We start from the raw sequence: 20,329 nt of genomic DNA on the forward strand, positions 1-20,329 counted from the left end.
GTGGTTCGTGTAATATTACACTTGGCGCTGGCTAGCCAGTTCCTTTGCTTGAACTTGGCTTGACACGCTGCCGCGTGTCTAGATCTATAGTGTAGACCAGCTTGGCAACGTTTAGGACTCTATGACCTGGCTAGCCTTGAAAGTGAACTATGTTTCACAGATACTGTCTAATCACTAATCAGTCATAGGCGAAATACTTAATACGATTATTATTAAGTAGATAGTTGTTTTGTTACCCATATAATTCGCCATATATTCTGAAAATCTGAACAGACAAATTGTGTGAGGGGGCAGGTAGAGGAGCCTCACGGGGATGATGGGAATGAAAGTCAGGATCCAGAGCGATGAGGGGTATTTAATATTTAAATAAAAAGGCACCTGTAACAATACAGGTTACGTGTTAACAGAAAGGTATGTAGTAGGCAGGCATTGAGATTTAATGTTTTTTCTTGTGTTTCCGCTGCATGTTTTTTACTTCTGTGCCGCGCGCCGCCAACGACACACCGTTGGCCGGTTGTTTAGCGCGTATTACAGGTTTTTTGTATGGGGACCCCCCCTATTTTTTAACTTTTTTATTTTTAGAGTTTTTCCTACGCTTACACACAATTACCGAGCTGGATTCCAAATTTCATCCTTCTAGGTCATCTGGAAGTAGGTTAGGTTTAGGTACTATATGTCAGTCACAATAAAAAAGAAATTTGTATGGGGACCCCCCCTATTTCTTCTTCTTCTTTCTCTTTGCCTTATTCCCATTATTTGGGGTCGGCTCTCCTCGTTCTCATGCGCCAGGACCGTCTGTCCTGAGTTGTCTTTGGGGTAAGCTGGGCTCGTTCCAAGTCGCGGGTTACTGTAGACCACCACGTGGCTTTAGGTCTTCCTTGTCTGCTCGCTTCCCTGTTCGGCAATGCCAAGGCTTGCCGAACTACGTGGTCTTCGGGGCGTCTCATCACGTGGCCGTACCAGCGAAGTCTGCTTTCCGTTACTTTGTTTGTGATGGGTGCAACTTTGTAACTACCTCTGATGTATTCATTTTTCACTTTATCGAGTCTTGTTACTCCTGCCGCCCACCTCAGCATCTTCATTTCTGCCACATGTAATTTTTGTTCATGCGCCTTTTTAATTGCCCAGCATTCAGCACCGTACATCATTGCCGGTCTCACGGCTGTCTTGTAGACTTTGCCCTTGACTTTGATTGGCATTCGTGTATCGCAAAGAACACCAGAGAGGGCTCTCCATCTTTGCCAGCCAGCGTTGACTCTGTGAGTGACGTCGGATTCAATGGCACCATCGGCCGTCAGCATCGTTGCGAGATATTTGAATTGTGATACCTTTGGAAGTTGATCTCCTTCGATATAGATCCTGTTGGAGATGGTGGTATCACTACTAAACTTGCATTCTAAATGCTCGGTTTTACTTCTGCTGATGCGAAGTCCATTTCTTTCCAGGGCCTGCCTCCATTGTTCTAGGGTCGCTTGCAGTTGTTGTGCACTTTTGTCAATGAGTACGATGTCGTCCGCGTATAAAATACACCATGGCAAGGGAGTTTGGATATCTTTGGTGAGATAGTCCATTACTAGGTTGAACAGTAATGGACTTAACGCAGAACCTTGATGTACGCCAACATTTACTTCAAACGTCTTGCTCACTCCGGCCAGACTTCTCACGTTTGCGCTACACCTATGGTACATGTCCTGAACTAAAGCAACATATGTTTCTTGTATACCTTGCGCTCTCATCGCTTGCCATACCAGATTTCGTGGTACCCGGTCAAACGCCTTCTCAAGGTCTATGAAGACGAGGTGCAAGTCTTCCCGGCTGGACCGATGCTTTTCCATGACGATTCGTACTGCTTGTATAGCATCGATAGTGGATTTGGACGGTGTGAAACCGTACTGGTTTTCAGAGATGACAACGTGATTTAAGAAACGGTTGTGTAATATCTTTTCCCATATTTTGAGGGTGTGAGAAGTGAGTTTTATACCCCTATAATTCCCACAGACGCTGACGTCGCCTTTGTTCTTAAAAAAGGGAACTATAGAACTTTCTCGCCATTGATTTGGGATCTTATTTGAGTTCAGGACCGCGTTGAATAGTTTGGTGAGCCATTCAAGCCCTATGGGTCCTGTGTGTTTCCATATATCAGAGGGTATTTCGTCTGGGCCAGCAGCTCTGTGGTTTTTCATTTTCGAGACAGCAAGTTTAACTTCTGAAATACTTATTTCTAATATTGGTCCCGCCGTAGGTTTTATTAAGGGCAGTGGTTGGCTTGGGAATTCTTCGTTAAGGAGCCTTTCATAGTATTGACGCCATCTCTGGCTTATGTCTTTATTATCTGTTAGAAGCAGACCGTTTTCATCACGGATGTATTTGTTGACTTTGATATCCAGTGTGGACTTATGACGCTGCTTTGCGATTTTGAAGATTTCTGAGTCATTTTTAGCATCTTCCAGTCTGCTATAAAAACATTCCTGAGATTGGGCTCTATTTTGGGCTACCTTCCGCTTTGCTTCTTGCTTGGCCTTTTTGTACTCTATGCGGTCCTCCTCTAGTTGACTGGTCTGCCATAATTTGAATAGAGTTCTTTTGGCAGCTATAGCTCCTTTAACATCATCATTCCACCACCTTGGGTCCTTGTTATTAGTAAGTATTCCCTTTGAGACTCCTAAGATGTTGGAAGAATGGGTTTTACAAGTGCGTGCAAAATTTGACCACATACATTCGGCGTTGTTGTTATATTCGTTGTTCATGTCATCCTCCAGATACTGTTTGAGAGTAGCAATAAGGTCCTCACCTTTAGGGCTGTAAAGCAGTCCCCACTTGATTTTTGGCGTTTTATCAATGGTTGTCTTAATAGGCCTGGGTAGTTTGAGACATGCTACTAATATTCTGTGCTGCGAAGTCAGCGCTTCACCCGGTACTACTTTGCAATCCCTAAAGTTTCGAAGTAAGTTCTTATCTGCTAAAATGTAGTCTATTTGTGTACCATGTCTTGAGGTTTTATACGTGATTAGGTGTTCTGGTTTCTTTTGAAAGAAGGTGTTAATGATGGCGAGGTTATGTCTCATCCCAAATTCCAAGATCTCTTCTCCCTGTTTATTTATAGTCCCATAGCCTCGATTTCCATGCACTCCCGGGTATGCATCAGTACCCCCCCTATTTATTAACTTTTTTTTGTTTTTAGATTTTTTCCTACGCTTACACACAATAACCGAGCTGGATTCCAAATTTCATCCTTCTAAGTCACCTGGAAGTAGGTTAGATTTAGGTACTTATATGTCAGTCACAATAAAAAATGTTTTTTTTGTATGGGGACCCCCCCTATTTTATAACTTTTTTTTTATTTTTAGATTTTTTCCTACGCTTTCACACAATAACTGAGCTGGATTCCAAATTTCATCCTTCTAGGTCATCTGGAAGTAGGTTAGGTTTAGGTACTATAAGTCTGTCAGTCAGTCTTAAAATTTACGACTTTTTGACCTTCATATCTTTATAACCGTTTCAGCTAGCTTCATGAAATTTGGGCTTCTAGATGTCCTTATGGATATAATTAAACACACGTAGTTTTATGTGTTTACGTTAAAGATGTTTTGAGTTATAGAAGGGTCAAAAGTGGCACCAAGTGGTTCGTGTAATATTACACTTGGCGCTGGCTAGCCAGTTCCTTTGCTTGAACTTGGCTTGACACGCTGCCGCGTGTCTAGATCTATAGTGTAGACCAGCTTGGCAACGTTTAGGACTCTATGACCTGGCTAGCCTTGAAAGTGAACTATGTTTCACAGATACTGTCTAATCACTAATCAGTCATAGGCGAAATACTTAATACGATTATTATTAAGTAGATAGTTGTTTTGTTACCCATATAATTCGCCATATATTCTGAAAATCTGAACAGACAAATTGTGTGAGGGGGCAGGTAGAGGAGCCTCACGGGGATGATGGGAATGAAAGTCAGGATCCAGAGCGATGAGGGGTATTTAATATTTAAATAAAAAGGCACCTGTAACAATACAGGTTACGTGTTAACAGAAAGGTATGTATAAAAACACTTTCGTAATTCAGAAGGTTAGAAATCAAATAACTTACAATATGTGCCTTGGTGATGATGTAGATATATATCTGGAAGGTGTGCAGGGCCACAAAACGAGCACTAAACTGAACTGCACGCACTTATGAATTATTACGTTTACTAATAAAAATCACACTTAAACGGTCGTGTTTAGAAACTTGGGAAGTACAGTCTGTTAGATAAAATGATGTTTATCGATCAAAGTATGTGATCGAACTGAAAATAAAAATCATTGAATGGAATTTGGAATAGGATTTGAATTTCAAAAAGGAATTTAGAATTTGTATGGTGCCAGAAATAGTATGAAGGTCGATAGTGTAACGCTTCGTTACACGCACCGTTACACTACCGGGGTCGCCCTGGAAGGGAAAATCCTGGGGCTTATGGCCAAAGGATTTTTCCGTAATGTAAATATAATGTAATGAATATGGGTATGAGTGATAAATTTAGAAGGTGGGGATGTTATATACAATGTTTATCATACAAGAGAGGCGATTTAAACATGCATACCAAAGGTCATTCATACATCATCTTATAAAATTTTGGTTAATTGTTTAACCAAAATAAGTTTCAATAGAGTACTCCTTTAAGTAGAGGACGTACTCATTAAATCGCTCTCCATTAGTATTAAGGCTTATTAATCAGTAACCACCCGCTGAATATTAATGAATCTAAATATAATATCTACAATAATGTGTACCTACAAAGAGTACGATTGTTGAAATTTATTCAACAAAATAATGCCGTATGGAATGTAGGATTACTACAAAATATCATAAGATAATTCCTTAATGGAATTAATAAATGTACTGTACGGTACGTATGTACCTAAGTACGTAAATATGAACGTTATGTCAAGGGAAGAAATATATAAATAAGTATTGTTCTAACTCTGGTAGAGTTAGCTTTGAATAACGTTATATGAACGTAATATAACGTTATATAAATTAAATAGTATAAATGAACGTATAAATTCGTACTAAGTAGGTATGTACGAAATGTAATGAGTCCGAAATGTATAATGGGGATGAGATATAATTATAAATGTATAACATTATATACAATATTTTACAAGTTAGGAGCTTAGGAGAAAAGTAGCTAAGTTTGAGCCAAATAAGAATCTAATTAAGGAAAAACAGTATATTATTTATTTTAGAATTTTGGGGAGAGGTTTAAGGTCTCTAATATGCCATCGTCCGAGCATTTTGCCGGACATGTCTTGTAGGACATATACTAAGGGTGATATTTTTTTTAGGATAGAACATTTAATAAACTTGGGTGCAAGTTTAGCAGAATAGTGTTTAGGAGAATTACTAATTGCGTAATTTCGTTTCCAGACGATGTCATTTTCGTTGAATTCGAAATGTTGGTGATGTTTATTATACGATGAAGAATTGGTTTGGTGTGCTCTCCAAAGACGGGCTTGTACTTCGGAGAAGACAGGCTGGAGAAGACCAAGATTATCAGCGTATTCGTCTCTGGGCGCGAATATAATATCATCTGTGAGATCAGATTTATCGTATGCTGATCCACATGTGACTAATTCGCGACCAAATACAAGGAAAGAAGGAGTATAATTTGTTGTTTCATTTACGGAAGTATTAATAGCAAATTGTATCTTATGTAGGTTGATATCCCAATTCCTGTGGTCATCCTGTATGAATGAGGATATTGCTGTGGTAACAACTTTATTATATCTCTCCACGGGATTTGGTTGGGCGCATTTAATTGCGCAATAGTGTATTTTTGGGATCTGATAGGAGTGGAATAAATCCGTTGTCTCTTGACTAACGAATTGAGGACCATGGTCAAGAATTATGGTCTGTGGGATTCCGTACACTAGGAAAACTAGGTTTTCTAGAATATGAACGATTACTGATGACGTAGCACGTTTAATCGCAAAGAGGAGGCAGTATTTTGAAAAACAGCAAGTAACGACAAAGATGAATCTGTTGTGTTTTAGTGTAGTAGGCAAGGGGCCGATCAAATCTATTGAAATGCATTGAAAGGGTCGAGAGCATTGCTTAGGTTTACCCATTAGGCCAAGTTTTAGTTGGGTTTGGTGTTTGCAAGCTAAGCAAGTCTCGCATTTGGCAATAAAATTTGAAATATCTTTGTACATTCCTGGCCAAAAATATTTCAATTTAACTTTATTGTATGTTTTAAATGTTCCGAAATGAGCGCAAGTTGGGGTGGAATGATTTTCTGTGATAATGGGTATTCTGTACTCTAGTGGGATAACTTCTTTCCAATTATACTCAGATTGGAGTAACGAAGGGGTTTTTGAGTATCGGTATAATTTATTATTATGTATTATGTAATCTGGAGTGGTGTTGGGGTTAGAACTGCATTTAGCGTAGATATTATTATACCAGTCGTCATTGGTATTAGAACTATTGTAGTTAATAACGTCTACTGAAGGTAAGCGTGATAAAGCGTCAGGGATTAGATGATCTTTACCACGTTTATGTTTAATTTCGAAGTTAAATGTAGATAGACGAATACTCCAGCGGGCTAGACGTCCGGTTGGATTATCTAGATGGAGAAACCATTGTAATGCGGAATGGTCTGTGTAGATTGTGAACTTTAAGCCGTTGTCAAGATAGCAACGCCAATGTTCTAGGGCTAGTAAGACACTTAAGAGTTCTCTTTCTGTAATTGAGTAATTTCTTTGGGGACCAGTTAGGGATTTGCTCATATAAGCAATGGGTTTCTCAACGCCATCAAATTCTTGGGTCAGCATGGCACCGATGCCGAAGCTGGATGCATCACAGTGGACTGCGAAGGGTTTTGAGAAGTCTGGGCAAGCAAGAACAGGGGTAGAGACTAGAGCTTCTTTAATGGATTTGAAGGCATTGTCTTCTAGTGATGTCCATTTAAATGGTGGTGCTTTTTTGGAAGTGGAGGTAAGTTTAGTTAGTGGTGCAACCTTTGTGCTGAAATCGGGGATAAAGCGTCTATACCAACTTGCTGTACCTAGGAACTTTTTAACTTCTCGAGGAGTTGTGGGAGGTGGGATGTTAAGTATTGCCTTAACCTTGTCAGGATCTGTTTGAAAGCCGTGTTCATTAACTATGTAACCAAGATATTTAAGTTCTTTTTTGAAAAATGAACACTTGGGGAAGTTTATAGTAATGTTGGCTTGTACTAGCCTTTGGTAAACTTTATTAAGTAAAGTGATGTGTTCTTCGAAAGTATTACTTATGATGATAATATCATCTAAGTAGGTAAATACTGAGTTATCAAGGTTTTCAGAAGGGAATAACGCATCCATAAAGCGTTGTTGGGTAGCAGGGGCATTAGTCAATCCAAAAGGCATTACGCGAAACATGTACATGCCTTTTGAGGGTACATGGAAACTAGTTTTAGGTCTATCAGAAGGGCGTAGGGGTATTTCCCAAAATGCTTTTGCTATGTCTATCGATGATAGATATTTAGCATTTTTTAGATTATCTAGAATGTCAGAAATGAGTGGGAGTTTGTAGGCATCTTTGCGCGTAATCGAATTTAGTTTACGGCTGTCGATGCAAAAACGCCACGTTCCATCTTTTTTAGGAGTTATTATGACAGGGTTTAGCCATGGGCTTTCACAGGGTTCGATAACATTAAGCTTTAGCATTTCATCAACTTCTTTGCATAAAGCTTTTTGTTTCTCTGGAGAAAGCCTATAGCATCGCTGTTTGATTGGTGGATGGTCACCGGTATCTATGTGATGTTCAATGAGGTGGGTTCGTCCTAAGGGTTTGGTTTCTGTTGAAATATTTTTAAATTTTTCAATAATAGTATCTGAAATTAACTGTTGAGTTTCAGAAAGGTTGTCATAATTAGTGATGTGTTGGTCGCAGGTGGAAATAACTAGGGTATCTATATGTTTATCAGAATATGACGTTATGTCAGGTAATATGTGGGGAGCTATATTGAATTTTCTCCAAAAATTTGTGCCTAGAATCAAGGGTTGCTTTATAGTAGGGATAACATGAGCGGTAATAATAGCCACAATATTTTTGTACGAAATTGGTAGTTGAATTGTACCAATAGAGTATATAGGGTAGCCGTCGGCTACAGAGCCTACGACTTTATGGTCGTAATTTATGGTAAAATTGTGGGATAAGAGAATTTTATGGGAATTATTTCCGAAAATAGTTAAAGCACTGCCACTGTCTAAGAGGCCACATAAAGTTAAATTATTTGTCTGGATGTTGACATAAGGTCGTTCATCGTATGGATCTTGAGTGAAAAGTGCTGATGTAGTATTGTATGATGACATAAATAATTTAATGGTATCTAACCATTGGTTCCATTCTGTAGCAGTAGTTTTATTTAAGTTACTTTTCTCCTTTATGCGTTTTTTGGAAATTTATGGCAAACTGTACATTTTGCAAAAGTGATATTTTGTTTGCCACAGCGGAAGCATACTATATTTTTACTTGTACAAATATCTAAAGAATGATCGTTTGTTCTGCAACGCGGACAGGAGTAACGTAACGTAGAAGGTGGTGCTGTTACAGTATGGACCGGTTTATTAAATGGGAATGGTGGTATGTACGGTTGGGAAGGGGGGGTATGGTTAGAATCTTGTTGAATGTTGGTATAGTTGCTAGAGCTATAAGTAGAGGTAGTATTACAGCTTTCGTACCATTTGCACGATTGGAATAATGTGTCTATAGACGTAACATCTGTAGGAACTAATCTGGAACTGTAATAAGGGCTCATGTTTCTACGGAGGATATCTATTTTTTGTTTTTCAGAAAGGGGTTCATGTAATTTGGAAAAGAGGGCTTCCATGGCTGAAAAATACATTATTATTCGTTCATGTTGTTTTTGTCTACGGGAATGTATATTTTGTAGTAAGTTGTGGTCATGGTCATGCAATTCGAAATCTTTTAAGAAGTGGGTTTTAAATGATTTCCAATCTGTAAGGGTTGTTTTCTTTGACCTATACCAATCTAAAGGAGTGCCTGATAAAAAATCGTATATATATTTGTGTAAGCGTTTGTCGTCAATGTTACGCGCAATTGCAAACTCTTCGATGTTTCGAATAAAATCATAAGGGCAACTATCGCCTTTATAGTTGAATTTTTTAAAATCGCTTGGTTTTGCTTCAGAGAGGTTGGTTAATTTTCGAGCAAGTAGGTCTAAATTTGTGGAATCATCTATCAAAGAGGTTGCTGACGCGTAAGTTGACGTTGTTGTTGACGGTTGTGACATGTTAAATTTTGTTTGACATTTTGACAATAATTCGCATATTTTCGAATAGTTGTCAATAATTTCTGGAGATAATTCAGTGGTAATAGAGAGACGTTCTATTCTGTTATATAAATGAAATAAGAAAACCGCTATTCTATCGTGCTTCGCTTGGTTGGTGGTCGCAAGCTGTAGCTGAGAAGAAACTATTGTGAGGCATCTGCTAATTTCGGTGATATCCTGTTCAAGATCATATGGGCTGGAGAGATTCGAACACGGGTCCGCGAATAAATTTGGAGTGAGGAGCTGTCTTAAATCATCAGCCTGCGCGGTGGCTGGGAACTGAATGTTCCTGAGTTTGAGCTCATAGATGAGTTCAGGTTTATTTAATAGTGCTGGATTCATTGTTTATTAAAGTGGATACCTATTACGAAGAGAATAATTGATGTTATCAATATAAATAAAATATGTAGTTATTAAATTTTATTTTTTATTGAATCGAAAGGAGAAGTTTATTGTGATATTAGGCTTAGTTGTGTATATTTATTTAATCGGGTGAAGGATAAGCTATCGGATTATCTCCAACAGTACTGCCGTAAGTCAGGATTGGTTCGCACTTCAGTGACTCCAAGGAGTTTTAAAAACACTTAGGATTGAAACCAATTTGTGAGATTTCAGTGGAAATCTTGGATTGTGTAATTGTATGTGATAGATGTTTTGTGTAATCACTATGTTAAGAGTTTTGTTACGTGGCGCGACAAAAAGCGTAGGACGCTGGCATAATAGGGATTAGAAAATAGATATAGATAAATTGGTATAAGATGATGAATGATGATAGATGTATATGTAATTGGTTATTTAAGGGGGGAATTTTGGTTAAATGGTTGAGGATTAGATAAAAGGTTGGTTGTAAAATAGAAAATTAAATAAAATGATGTTAGGCCGAGAGATATTGCGAAAATTTGAGTTGGGTCGACTATAACCTTTTAGAATTTTGAAAAGATCTTATGCTAACTATTACAAGATATATAAAATTGATAAAAAAAAAAATGTCGTCAAAAGTAGTAGGCGTCGGCGTGGTGTAGGAGCACGAGCGTAGCGGAGGAGGCACGAAGAGAAGGGCTGCTCTGCGTCGTAGGGTGGGTGGGTAGGTTCGTCGTAGGGGTGTTCTGGATTCGATCACGTTGGTAGCGCCAGTGTGAGGGGGCAGGTAGAGGAGCCTCACGGGGATGATGGGAATGAAAGTCAGGATCCAGAGCGATGAGGGGTATTTAATATTTAAATAAAAAGGCACCTGTAACAATACAGGTTACGTGTTAACAGAAAGGTATGTATAAAAACACTTTCGTAATTCAGAAGGTTAGAAATCAAATAACTTACAATATGTGCCTTGGTGATGATGTAGATATATATCTGGAAGGTGTGCAGGGCCACAAAACGAGCACTAAACTGAACTGCACGCACTTATGAATTATTACGTTTACTAATAAAAATCACACTTAAACGGTCGTGTTTAGAAACTTGGGAAGTACAGTCTGTTAGATAAAATGATGTTTATCGATCAAAGTATGTGATCGAACTGAAAATAAAAATCATTGAATGGAATTTGGAATAGGATTTGAATTTCAAAAAGGAATTTAGAATTTGTATGGTGCCAGAAATAGTATGAAGGTCGATAGTGTAACGCTTCGTTACACGCACCGTTACAAATTGTGTTTACCTACCTATGGGTCATAGTCTCAAAAAATAACACAATTAGTAAGAAGTACAAAGGCGAACCCCCTTTGAGGGATTTCTTCCAGTTAACCTTTCAGTAGATCAAGTAGATGAGAGGAGAGAGTGAAAAGAGGGTGCCAAATGCAGCGAAATGTCCAACAAGGTATACCAGAAAGACAAAAGATATAAATACGGTACGCACTATATACCGGCATGTCAACGTCGATACTATACTGTTCCACGGCCCACGGCCACGGCGCTCGGCACTCGCAGGCAAATCACTCGCTTTATTATAATTTTACGGTTATCGGTGACGGTGTAAGGTCGCTACGCTTTCTTGACGCTGACGACATGAGCGTAACAAATAATTACTATTAATAACTTTTTTATCAGCCTATAAGAGTGTCCCACTGCTGGGCAAGGCTTCTTCTGTTTCCCGCCATTTGGTTCTATCCAATGCACAACTCCCGCCATTCTTTACAAATATATCAAGATCGTCCCGCCATCTCCGTTTTGGTCTTCCTCTGTGGGATCCATCAGTCTGTGGCTATATAGTTCGTTTTTTTAGCATTAGAAATTAGGTAAACAATCTTGAAGTGTCGGTGACACATTTTAAAAATAAGTTACGGCAAATATGTAACAATTATGAATCGAATACGATCATTTATATTCTTTTGCTTTCATAAGTAATAGTTTTTGAATTTTAAAAAGCGTTTTTCAATTAAAAGACATGTCAAGATCGCTTACCTTCTTGCAAGTTCTTTCTAATGGGTGCTAAAAAAAACGAACTATAGTTTAAGCATATATTATAGTTGTGCACAATCGGCAGACGGCAGACGTGCCCCGCCCAGTCCCACTTTAGCTTGGTGGCTTCCATGTTGCATGCTGGTTTTGGAACGCAGTTCGGGGATTGATGAGGTAATGAATGAATTATTAACGTACGGGAATGCTCCTACTGAGTTTGTATGGCGAGAACCGGGAATTGCCGGTTCTGGTACTGTATTTGTATAGAAAACTAGTACCGGGAGCACTCACTACTACTTGCTACTACCGACCGACCGCAGTGTCATGTTCGTTACGCCATCTAATGTAACAATTGCGTATCACATACAAAACATACTACACTGCGCGCGCATGCGCGGGTTACTCACCCTTGACTATTATACATTGAATAACATTGTCCGCGTATTAACAATACTTGCGATTGCTAACTAGTTACATTACAATATTTACAATATAGCACGGTTTGTTGAACGTTGGTACAGAAATGTCGTTGCCCGGTGAGGTTGGTTACCATGTTACTAGGATTGATTTTCCATTTTGATGGGATAGCTGGGAATCTTCAAGACTCAGGGTTACAGGGACACGTTAGAGCCAACCCACACTAGCGTCTCCCGAGCGTCGGCGTCTAGTCAACTCTATGCCTGTTGCTCGACGCAACGTTGACTGCGCAGCGACGCCATTTTCCATAGCGCTGACTTTACGCCTACACGCTTAAAAAAATGCTAGTTATGCTGTATGCCGTATAAGCAGGTATGCCGTATTCGTATTTATTCTACAGTAGGTAATTACACCCATATCTCAAGTGGGACTTTATTGACATGTAGCATCTGAGTCATCTGACTCACAGCTACATGCAAGTAGAAAATGCGCGTAATCTGATAGGTACTTTCTGATGAATATGAGGCGATAAGCAAAATATGTATTATCGTTATCACTAGAAGGAAGCCTCTTCAGGAGAAAGATATTTCACAATGTGGTCAACTACTTCGACTCCTTTAAGAAGTCTGACCGAAATAAATGTCATAAGTATAGTATACGAATAAAAAGGGACCAAGGGCTTCCGTGCCCAGAGCTGGAATCGAACCAGCGTCCTCTGCTACAGCGGCTACCTATTACTACTATCGAAATGAAAAGTAGATTGCAGAGTGCGAAAAGAAAAGGCATCCATTCAGGCGCGAAATATCGGCGCTCTCAGTCCGTTGGAGCATCAAAAATATCTCGTCCAAATGGGTGCCTTTCTGCCTTTCATCCTACTTTGGTTAACAATCTACTATTACTTGTTCCTATAATACCTACTCATCGCATGGACATAGCTTCGGCGTTGCGTTGCGTGACGCAGTAAAGTTGTCGTCGCAGTGAAAGAGTGTTTACTACTCGTGGTTACTATGATTACCAGCTAGCAGGATGTTACCCATGAGGCCATGACGTACTAACACACTTGCTAATACATCGATAAATAATAGGATTTATGCGACAGACGCGCTCAACTTGTCTTATTTTATTTCTAAGCTACCTTCCAGCCATTTTTCTTATTGTGTTAATTCCTATACATTCCTATATTATTCAATATAGGGTCAACCTCTCAAAATTTAGCTAAGAGTTAAAAAACAACCCTTATTATTGTGTTTAACTTATTCTTTGTAATTGCGGATCCGCGGAGATCTTGGCATTCTTGACCCCGCAGTCAGGCGAAGGTTTACTAGTTTCCTATCAGAACAAGCTGCTTATACAAATGCAGTTATCTCGGCAAAATATTTCGCGCCTAACTAGGTACCTATTTTCGCCAATATTTAATGATATTGGTCATGCCACAGAATAAACAATAGTACTAATAGGTACAGAAGACTCACTCTCTAACAAAACGCGTCTGTTACGATCAGCACAGATATCGCCGCTAGGTGGCGACAGCGCCACGCGCGGCTTATGATAAACCCCAAAATTGGGGTCGAACGGATGGAGTTTTAGCTACCTGTAGCAAAGCGACGAAATCGCGGAGTGAGCCACGCCTGGTCATGCTTAGAGAATAAACAATAGACATTCTTACATATTTAATTAACTTCAATAGAAATAAATACTCATCATTCATTTCGAACGTATTTTCGCATTGATTAAATGGAAATAGGACATATATATTTCTATCTTACACAAATATTTAGTCATTAGTTCCACGTCTCCTGCATGTGGACAGAGTATTAGGTAAGTCATGTATGCTGTATTCTACTCGTACCTAAGTAGATAAGTCAACCTTTCTGATTGAAGCCTTCATCAGTTACACCCTAAATAGTCTTTCTCTCTCCACACTCTATCTATATGATTGCATATGATACCTTCTATTATAATCACACATTTTTGTAACATTTAATATATTTTTATGGACATTGTCAAATTACAAAAAACTTGCGGCCTTCGATGTGATTTGTGTTAACAGTGTTGACCTATGACCTCTCTGTCTCAACACCTCGGATACGCACGCTGACAGTAAATCAGCTATTTACTGTTAAGAACTGTCAAAATTAGCCATTGCGAAGTATTTATGAAAGGGTTTAACTTTTTCCTTACGTCTGTGTATACAGAGTTACATCATAACATTCATAACATCACCTCCTGGTCGATTCGAATTTAACATTTTGCTATGGTTTGAACTGGTTTTGATACGACCTTAGCGATATTTTAGTGATTGGCTCGCAGCACTCGCAACTCACGTACGACTTTAATTCATTTCGAATGCACGTGAGCTTAGAGGATATAACCAATGGAGACGCCATGTCTAAAATTTTCGGTACAAAATATTCTGCCGTTTTTTGCGGGGGAGGGGCACATCAAAAGTATAGGTATGTCATGTCAGATAAACGTCAGTCCATACATATGGTTGACATGTGGTTGACCATTGGCCGCCTATTTTCGACAGAGGGGAACACCTGTTAATGGCGGCTCCATTGTTAATTACTCCGAGCAAGTGAGCGATATCCAAGGTCGTGTCAAAACCAATCGGGCTCCTGTGCTTCTTTAAGGGCTGTCAGGAAGTTAAAAAAAACCACAAGCACGGCACGAACTATTAAATACAAGTACCTATATATATATATACTTAACTCACTTCCATTAATCTTGAAAGAAGGTCATGCACAACAAAAAGTTTGGTAAACACTGCATTAAGAGGACAGTGCACGAAGGCCTCTCCATACAAACGTAAAAGTCATAATTTTCCTCCAAAATGTTTTCCATTATATCAATATCTCACCCACTTTCCTCCCCACCCACTTTTCTTTTAAGGCGAATTAATATGAATGAATGAAATGAATCAAACAATTATATTAATTATATATTATTTTATCGCGTTTAATACATCAGCATATAAGAATCATTGTGTTGCAAAAAATAAAAGCCGACGGTACCTAATTAAACTGTAATTTGAGACCCGTTAATTGTAAATAATTCAAGACATGTACTTTTTACAACTCATCATTTCCTGTAATAAACTGTGACTTCCACCGCAAAACCTCAAGGCTTCGTCGATTAGCTCTAAACTGTCATTAGGTTGGTATGGTAGTGTTGGTGGCGCACGAGTGCTTAAACCTCAAAATCAAGCAAAAATCTGCCTTATTACAGCGGGGTAAGAACTATTTTTTAAAGTCAGTAGACGGTTGGTTGTCTTGACACAATTGCGCATGCGGCGCATAAATAACCGCAATTAAACGATCCTACGACAATAAATCTTGGTTATTTGCCGAAGAGTTATTAATAGTGGACTACTTAGATGGTTGGCAGTCCTCAACTGAGCTTTCTCCAGAAATTTCCTATCGCACACAGATCTGCACTGTGAAATGCACTGTTGTCCGCCGATATTCGACCTTTGAACCTTCAAAAAAAGAGCTTCTCATCTTAAATGTCGGTAATGCACTTGTAAGCTTGTTAGGTATCCATGGGAGACGGTAATTGCAAGGGTATTAGGTAATTATTCGTAATAGGTAATTATTATAAATAAGAAGAGAGGCATAAAGCAGTTCGGATGGGAACTGCAGCATTATGGTTGCAACGACTGCAGTAGGTAACACTATTTAGATAGTTCGCGGTATAAGCTCTCTATAGTCATAAATTATGAGTTTAAAATAATATACATACACTGTTAAATCTTATCACAATTTAATACGGTTTACAAATGGTCAATTAACTGTATCCTCTAGGCATTTCTGAAGTCTAGAATGCAGACGTGTCTAGACTAGGCAATGCACGCGTGGCTTTGGTCACGATTCCTCAATTAGGCGCCTTTCGAGAGAAAGGACAACACGATACATATATGCTATGCGATGCATATGTTATGTGACTCCAAGGACTCGCATTGAACCGAGAGGATCTTTGATTGCTTTTATATAAACTGGCTTCCGCTTGCTACTTTGTCTGCGTACAATGATGATTTCTTTAACAAAAACGCTCTATTCTATGTTTTTCGCCGGGACTCAAACTATCTCCATACCAACACACTTACATGGGGTTAAATCGGTTGCTTGTAAATGCGGGTACCGTATGCGGCCGTCGTATATTATTCGGTTTCCAACGCATCATGTGGAGGTAGGTAGGTACATATAATTTTCCGCCGAATGAATGGCAAAGGGCGACAATCTGCACCGCACAAAATGGAGACAAATTACATGTGTTTGCGTTCCTTAGCAATGAGGGAACGAGGAAGAAGAATAATGCGCATTAGAAGGATAATGCCGCTGTCTCTATCTTTGGCCTATTTGATCCATACTGAACGCGGTACCCTGTGTAGGGGATCAGAGGTCCGTTAGGTCTCTTCTTCTTCCTGGCGTTATCCCGGCATTTTGCCACAGCTCATGGGAGCCTGGGGTCCGCTTTACAACTAATCCCATGATTTGACGTAGGCACTAGTTTATACGAAAGCGACTGCCATTTGACCTTCCAACCCAGAGGGGAAACTAGGCCTTATTGGGATTAGTCCGGTTTCCTCACGATGTTTTCTTTCACCAAAAAGCGACTGGCAAATATCAAATGATATTGCGTACATAAGTTCCGAAAAACTCATTGGTACGAGCCGGGGTTTGAACCCGCGACCTCCGGATTGAAAGTCGCACGCTCTTACCGCTAGGCCACCGGTCCTATAGGTAAGTGACATTAATTGCTTATAGAAAACCGTTAGAAAACCCCATCGAACTTACACAATGTATGAAAATGATAATATGCATTGCATATATGTATAGGTTCCTGATGTACAATGTTGTTTAGCGTTTTGTAGATAAACGATTGTTATGTTGACTTGTCCCGGTACACTTGGTACCTAATATTCGCAAAAAATAATAATTGTTTGTATGTATTTCAATTATATCTACGTAGGGTAGTGTAGGTAGCGTACTCGTATTTTAAATAACGAATTTTATTCAATTTTCAATATACATACCTTTTAGCGTAGATTTAGTTGCGGAATCGTACATAAATGCAGAGTCACGTAACTCAACCGACTGAATCTCATTACCTACTATTATGACATTCAATCACACACGCTTGCGCAAGGACAATCATCGATCATACTCATCTGGTAATCAAATTACCTACATAGAAGGATAATTGGCAGAATGGGAAACCGGCGGAAGTTATAATGGTAATGACGTGATAAACGCGCGATAAACGCGGGGTGAGGCATTGTGTCGTAACGAGATTTTGTCGTCACGGTCTACTATTGTCACAGCTTACAGGGCGTAGCACGTTGTGACTCGTACTAGTCGCCAAAAGCACTGTGAAATAAAGAATATCCTGACAAAAGTCCGGACATCACCCTAAAAATCCTGACATTCCCTGGACGGCTATTTCTCCAAAATTCGCGCATTAATTCCCGTATCCCAAATCTTTTGAGAGCGATATTAAACTTTCGTGAGACATATTTTAAATTGTTTATACGACAACGGTTTCACTCACTTGAATTTTTAGTCGCTATTGGCGACATGTTTCGGGCCCGTCGGGGGTCCCTCCTGTCATGTCGCCAATAGCGACTAAAAATTCAAGTGAGTGAAACCGTTGTCGTATAAACAATTCTTTTGAGAGCCTTTTTAGCCCCTTAATTCGCCTCTTTACGCTGTAGCCTATCTGTAACATAACCTCTTCGATGTGTTCTGCCCAACTCTAAACTATTACCTAGCTTGTAGTAATGTACTAGTTAATTGAAGTATCTAAAAAACCCTGAAACTCGGCAAGTCCCCCGCATTTCCCGCTATCCTGACATTAATAGATCAGAGATCCTGACGTATCCGAACACTATTCAATGCTTGGTGGGCATTGGGAATCCTTGCCTCCGCGTACCTACCGTGACGGGTAACGCACTCCTGAGTAGGAACTGAGACCAAAATTTGTTGAGGTGCCTCTCATGTTTGCTTTAGATTGCGCGTTTAGTTAGCTCAACTTATGCAAGGCTCGCATGAAATGCGCAATCTACAGCAAACATGAGTGCACACTCTTTCTTGACGCAGCGTTAGGTGTCTCTTTGTGATTAATACCTTTTGTTTTTAGATACTAGAGGTCCTCGCACTTCGCGGACAGTTAGGCCTTGGTCTTGGTCTCTTGTTGACGCTTTAGAGACCAAGGCCTTTGTCCTCTGCTGTTGCTATGCCGGTTTACTGGTTCCCAAATAAGGTTTATGAAATTTTTATATAGGCAGTTTATGTTCTTTAACTTAAAATTGTAATGAATTAATCACGCACCCTTTTCAATGGAGCTAACAACAGTTAACGACTATCAACTAGTATGACTCGTAACGAAACGTTTTAGTGAACAAATATGACTAATCACGTGTCGTCGCAGATACTAACAAAATAAAACCATAGAACAAAAGACATCAACGAACGACGATCATTTATCTGTGCACTTCGGTTCGGCTTTCAATTCAGAAACCTCTACGCAAGGATAAATAATGTAAACAAACACTGTTGTCAAGTTGTCGCTATGCGTGATTGCGATTCCAAAAGCGCTTGGGAAACGCGGAGAACGTGCTAGTGAGCATCAAGTGTCATCATCATCATCATCATTCTAGCCTTCAGTCGCCCACTGCTGAGCATAGGCCTCTCCTCGTGTACGCCACTTATCCCGGTCCTCAAGTCAACAAGCATCAAGTGTGCATATATTTATCTATTGTGATGGCGATAACTGCCAAAGTCAAAAACTTATGCGAACGAAACAACACACAATTTATTCTTTGGTAAACTTCGGAGACTAGAGTGCTTGGGAAGATATTTCGATGGTATGCCGTCAAAGTCAAAAACCTGATGTCTACCGCACAGAGGTTTTTGATTTTCGCTCGATTCGAACAATGCTTATAAGAAGTCACAGCGGGACGATAACGATCTCTGCCAGTGTCAAAAGTGTAATTTTTTTATTTTTTATTTGTCACTTTTGATACTAACATCGGTTTCGTACCGCTGTGACTTCATATAACCATTGTTCGAATCGGGCCATTTGATGGCAAGACAAAAAAATGTAAACAAACTGTTGGCAAGTTAGCGCGATATCGCTATGCGTGGCTGCGGTTCTAAGAGTGCTTATACGAAGCCAAGCGGAGGGGCCCAGCGGACCGTGGAGGCCGGCGCTGCGATAAACTGTCAAGGCAAATATTACTTTGCGAAGAGGCAGACATACATATAAGGGATTTTTTTACTGGTTGTGGGTAGGTACGGTAAACTAGAGGTAATAACGAGCCTATACGAGGACTACCTATATGGTGCAGTGCAGTGCATCGGAGATGTTTGCCGAAACGCATACTGATGTTCCCCTTATGGATGACTCACGTAGTCACGTTAGACCGGACCGTGCCCGGGCCGCAGATTCCCCATAGAACAAAACTAGAAAGAGGGGAAACATGCTGACAGACATTTGACAGCGTAACTCCAACCTCATTCGGTCACGTCACAAATCTATCATTGGCTCTAGGACGAGGCTCCTAGAGAAGTGTTATTTTTTTGTGCAGTATAGGTAAAATGCGCAACGCGTATGTAACACCCCTGTAGTGCAGGGGCGTCCATAGGCTACGGTGACAGGTTGGCCGTATGCTTGTTTGCCACCGTCGTGGTATTTAAAAAAGGTTAAATTCTGTTTGTTTGTTTACATATAATTGTAAACTGTGTCTTCCTTCTTGGCAGCAATTAAGTGATCTCATCAGAAGGTTGGTATGCGAAATTACTTTTAACTTAAAGCAGTGACCTCATATCGGATACATGTGATGTGAAGGAATGGAATCTAAGCCCTCTTATTCATAAAACTTGAACACTTAGGCACATAATACAGAGTAGGTATACATCCGCTTTTCGTGGAAGCTTTCGAACGCTGCCACGTGGCTGCTACGAAATAATGAAATAACGTCTTCAGACAAACCATTTTATCAATAGTCAAGTAGGTAATAAAGAGTATCTAAACACCGGATGCTGGATGTCAAATAATGGCCCCTCATATAACGCGACCGGTTTTGTCGCTACTTTTTGTATGTAGGTACTCAAATGCAAATGCAACTCACGAGTTCAAACGGTGCGTCGACGCAGCGCTTCCGGCATACCCAAATAAAGTTAATTATCACTTATATTTAGG

The sequence above is a fragment of the Cydia fagiglandana genome, chromosome 20 (assembly GCF_963556715.1).
Source record: "Cydia fagiglandana chromosome 20, ilCydFagi1.1, whole genome shotgun sequence".
Taxonomy (NCBI): domain Eukaryota; kingdom Metazoa; phylum Arthropoda; class Insecta; order Lepidoptera; family Tortricidae; genus Cydia; species Cydia fagiglandana.